Here is a 5,484-nt window from a genome sequence, read left to right as displayed (position 1 = left end):
CTGGAAGAAGTAGCCTTTTGGGTAAATTAAAGGTTATGATCAGAGAGAATAGAAGTTCCTTAAGGGTACAAACTAATTTTATATTTATATCCTCAGAGTTGAACCTAGTGCCTGGCACATAGTAATTAATACGTTCTCTCTGTATCTCTGTGTGTGTCTGTGTGTGTGTGTGTGTGTGTGTGTGTGTGTGTGTCTCTCTCTCTCTCTGTCTCTCTCTTTCTTCTCTCTCTCTCCTTTTCCATCTGTGTCTCTTTGTATCTGGCTGTCTCTGACTCTGACTCCTCTGTCTCTCTCTCTCTCTCTCTCTCTCTCTCTCTCTCTCTCTCTCTCTCTGTCTGTCTGTCTGTCTGTCTGTCTGTCTCTCTCTCTCTCTCTCTCTCTCTCTGTCTGTCTCTCTCCCTCTCTCTCTCTGTCTGTCTCTCTGTCTCTGTGTCTCTGTGTCTCTGTCTCTCTCTGTGTCTCTCTCTCTCTCTGTATCTCTCTATCTCTCTCTCTCTGTGTCTCTCTGTCTCTCTCTGTGTCTCTCTGTCTTTCTCTCTCTGTCTCTCTCTCTCTTTCTCTGTCTCTCTCTCTCTTTCTCTGTCTCTCTCTCTCTCTCTGTCTCTCTCTCTCTCTCTCTGTCTCTCTGTCTCTCTGTCTCTCTCTCTCTCTCTCTCTCTCTCTCTCTCTCTCTCTCTCTCTCTCTCTCTCTCTCTCTCTCCTTTCCCATCTGTGTCTCTTTGTTTCTGGCTGTCTCTGACTCTGACTCCTCTGTCTCTCTTTCTCTCTCTCCTCAGTCTCTGTCTCTGTCACTCTTTCTAAGAGACTGAATCTTCTTCACTTCATTTCACTGGCTTTGCTGACTCTGCCATATTCCTCTTTTTCTCAGGGAGCTGACATTGAACTCACCATACTCTGAATCCTGTCTTCGTTTCTTGGAGTAGTGTTGGAAGGGGGCCACAGTCTCACCACCACCTTTGCTATGAGTCTGGTTGCCTGGGGAGCTGTAAGAAAGAGGTGGAAGAAGACTGTGCTGCAAATCTCTGCCATTTACCCAGAACTCAGCACCCCCCAAATCCTCGTATTCTTTGAGTGTCTCTTTCTGGCCCCCAGCAGACACCTGATTAGAACTGAGTCCAAGGTTGTCAGTCCAGCAATAGAAGTTGGGCACAGCTAGATAGAGAGCCCCACTGGTGGTTTTTAGAACTGTCCATTCTGAAATCATTGTATTTGGTAAAATCACCACAGAAGGAGCCAGGAATTGCTGGGAGAAAGCAACAGGAGCTGGGAGAATCCCATGCAGTTTATTATTAAATGGTACCTTGGAAGGGCCATGCTTAGAGATTGGTAATGGACCTCCCCTTTTCTGAGAGATGCTATGAGGTATATTAAAAAGGACTGTGGGGTCTTTGGTAACCAATCTGGGGGCTATTTACCAGGCCTGCAGGTGTCAATATAATCCTGGCAGCAGTCAGGCACAAGGTGGCAGAACTCATCACAATAGCAATTTCCTCGTTTGCAATAATTGTTTGCTCCAGAGCAGCAGAGAAGAGAGTGTTGGGAGCAGCTTCCTGGAGAGGGAAAGGGATGAAAAGAGAATCTCAGCGGGTAAGTAGAGAAAGAACTAAAATTCCACATTTATTGATGCAATGGACCTTACTAGATACAAGGTATACAAAGACAAAAATCAAATGATCTTTGGGCTCAAATGAGTTTGCATTCTACTGGGAAAAATCAGTGTGAATTTCTATTCTTTAAACCATTTTCCTATAGATCTTGATCCATGACACATGTAAAACCCAGTGGAATTGCTTGTTGGCTGGGGGGGGGGGGAGGGAAAGGGCATGAATCATGTAACCATGGAAAAATATTCTAAATCAATTAATTAAATGAAATTTTTCAATTCAAAAAATAAATATCAAATTAATTAAAGTAAAAATAAAATAAAATAAAGCATTTCCCTCTACCTCTACTATTGGTCACCTTCTCCAAGCTGCTCAGCACAAACATCATCCTTTCAAATCCCAGTCCCATAGCATGGAATGGTTTTCCTTTATCAGTTTACAAATATGGAAACCGAGGCACTGAGCAGAAGGGGAATGTGACCCTTGAATTTAAGCTCACTCGGAAATGAAACCCCAGTCCCAAGGCACATTCTCCTTTCCCAGTGCCTTACCCATTGCCCTCTACCAGCACCTGTCCCAGGTTTTATTTAGAAGAAACACAAGGCTTCCCTCCCTGAGTTGACAGGTTCACCTACGGGATAGAATTTCAGAGAAAAGACTTGTAGGAAGTGTGTGGTGAAGGCCAGGTAGAGGTGAAAACTGTGCTTTGGATCCTTTATTATGAAAACAGGGTCAATCAGGGAGTTAGGAAAGGAGAAACATAGCCCTGAGGAAGCCTGAGTTTTTCTTTGGGCTTCTGAGAATTTATTTCTCAGTTTTTCTCAGTCTCTGAATAAGTGTCCTAAATAATGGATCCAGTAGACAGAGTTTGGGATATTGAGTCACAGAACTGGAAGGGACCATTGAGTCCAACACTTTCATTTTACAAATTAAGAAACTGAGGTATAGAAGGTTAAGTGATTTACCCAGAGTTGTACAGCTACACATACTGCCTGCTGGTAGGTACAGTGAATAGAGAGGCAGACCTAGAGTCAGAAAGACTCTCCTTCCTGAGTTCAAATCCAGCCTCAGACACTTACTAGCTGTGTGACCCTAGGCAAGTCACTTCATGTTGGTGGCCTCAGTTTCCTCATCTGTAAAATGAGCTACCACTCCAATATCTTTGCCAAGACAACCTCAAATGGAGTCACAAAGAGTCTAACACGACAAATAACCAAACAAATAGCGAAACCAGGTTAAAGAGAAAGAGCTCTTAATTCCCAGGTCACCAGGATGTTTAGCTAGAAAAAAAGCTGCCAGACACTTGAGGCGTTTCCACAAATTCATCCTTTCCCTACATGCCCTCCATTCTCTGGAACGCCATATTTCCCCCAGAAGTGAAAAGAGGCAGAATCTCTGTGGGACTAACTCTGAGGTGACCTCATCTAACACTGTCCTGCTCCTTCAGATTGAGAGGTGCAATAGAATCCCTTGCTTACTTTCCAGGAGTTCATCCTTCCACTCTTACATAAAGCCATTTTGGCTCCATAGAAAAACCTCATGTTATCGCCTGCTCCAGGGGTAAACCCAATATGGCGGAAATAAGAAGACTGAAATTGGTCTTGACTTAATTCATGGCAAACCTCAGGACAACAGTCAAACCAGCATGTTTGAAATTTCTTTGGTAAAAGTTAACGGTTTGAGGGCAGCTAGGTGGTATAATGGATAGAGAGAGCATTCACCTTCCTGAGTTCAAATCAAGCCTCAGACACTTGCTAGCTGTGTGACCCTGGGCAAGTCACTTAACCCAGTTGGTCTCTGTTTCCTCATCTGTAAAATGAACTAGAAAAGCAAATTATAAACCACTCTAGGCTCTTTACCAAGAAAACTCCAAAAAGAATCATAGTCAGACATGGCTGAACAACAATAAAGTCCAGAGTTTGAAATTTGCAAAAGTAGCCGTTATCTTATATCCAGAAAGTACATTGGATTTTCAAAAGTTTTTTAAAATAATGTCCGAATGTCAAAGAATTATTTATTGTGAGAATCAAATGAGATGACTATGAAGTACTTAGCATTTTAGTTATATCCAGAAAGTAAAAATGATAAAAGATGAGGGAGTTATAAAGATATAGTTCACTTTGGAAGTATCTGAACCCAGGAGATATTGATTCAAATCCTGGCTGTGACATGTGCAAGCTAGGTGACCTTTTTAAGCCTCAATTTGCTATTCTGTAAAATGGGTGCAACAAAAGATTTCACTACTTATCTGAAAGGGAATTTCTATAAGGAAAACACTCCTGACTCACTAGATAAACACGCTATTATTGTTATTATTTTAGAAATGAAAGAGGAGCATACATCAATCCCCAGGCATTCATTCTGTCTAGGTTTAGGGTAATCATGCCAAGAAGGGACCTCAGTCGCATACAAGGTGGGTGACAGAGCTAGTGCCTGCCAGCTCACAGCATCCTGATATTTTAGGGCTAAAGAGACTTGCTCGCTTTACAGATTAAAGGAATAAGGTTCAGACAGGTTGAATTTCTTGCCCAATTCAACCAACATTTTTTTGTGCCTAAGATCACATGGGTAGGTGATTCCTGGTTTGAGGTCCCCAGATCTCACCTGTCTCCTGGAGCAGGGTCACAGGGCACAGCAATAGCAGAAATATCAAGCTGAGGTACATGGCGGCAGGAATGGGGCTGGCAGTAGAGGTGCTCTCAGGAGCTATAGCCAAAGCTTTTAATACCCATTCAGCGGTGGGGCTGCCAGTTAAGTTCACCTGGCAAGAGTGCCATTGGTGAGGGGTGACCTTGGCACCTGGACTACCGGAAGTAACCCAGCTCCTAGTGGGGTGGGGTTCCAACACATTTATGGTGAGTAAACTCAGCTGGGTCATTGATGCTGCCTCCCTGTCTCCCTCCCTCCTTCTCTCCCTCTCTCTCCATCTTTTTCCATCTCTCTCTCCCTCTCTCTCCATCTCTCTCTTTCTTTGTCTCTCCATCTTTCTCCATCTCCCTCTCCCTTTCTCTCTCCCCATCTCTCTGGTCTGTCTCTCTGTCTCTCTGACACACTTTTTATATCCGTCTCTCTCTCTCTCTCTCTCTCTCTCTCTCTCTCTCTCTCTCTCTCTCTCTCTCTCTCTCTCTCTCCTTCTCTCTCTCTCTCTCTCCTTCTCTCTCTCTCTCTTTCTCTCTCTCTCTCTCTCTCTCTCTCTCTCCTTCTCTCTCTCTCTCTCTCTCTCTCTCTCTCTCTCTCTCTCCCCCCTATCTTTCTCTCTCTCTATCTCTCTCTCCCCTCTCTCTCCCCCCTCTCTCTTTCTCTCTCTCCCTGCCTCTCTTCTTCTCCCTTCCTCTCTCTGTCTCTTTTTCTCTCTCCCCCTGTCTCTCTCTCTCTCTCTCTCCCTCTCCCCCTGCCTTTGTCTGTCTGTCTGACTGTCTCTCACATACACATTTTCTCTGTCTCTCTTTCCCTGTGTGTCTCTCTTACACACACTTTATCTGTCTTTTTGTCTCTATTTATCCCTCCCCTCTCTTTCCCTCTATCTCTCTGGAGTCATCAATCTACTATCTCTATGATAGCAGAGGGGAATTTTTATAGATTATAGGAAACTCCTTACAGTGATGAAATTACCTTCTCTCCTCTCCCTTTACCTTTTCTCCATCATGAGTCAATATTATTTGAGTAGCAGTTGGAGAGGTTTTAGAGCCAGGCAGATCTGAGTTCAAATCTCTGACCCATACTATGTGATCCCTGTGGGCGAGTCTTTTCACCTTTCAATGCTCTAGCCAACTCTTTTAAGACCTGCATCAGCAGAGGGAATTCCCTATAAAGATGGCACATTCCTATGCTCTTCTGGGGGCATCTAGGGGGCCCAGAGGATAGAGCGCTGGCCCTGGAA

Source organism: Monodelphis domestica, chromosome 4 (assembly GCF_027887165.1).
Source record: "Monodelphis domestica isolate mMonDom1 chromosome 4, mMonDom1.pri, whole genome shotgun sequence".
Taxonomy (NCBI): Eukaryota; Metazoa; Chordata; class Mammalia; order Didelphimorphia; family Didelphidae; genus Monodelphis; species Monodelphis domestica.
This window is presented reverse-complemented; position numbering follows the sequence as displayed.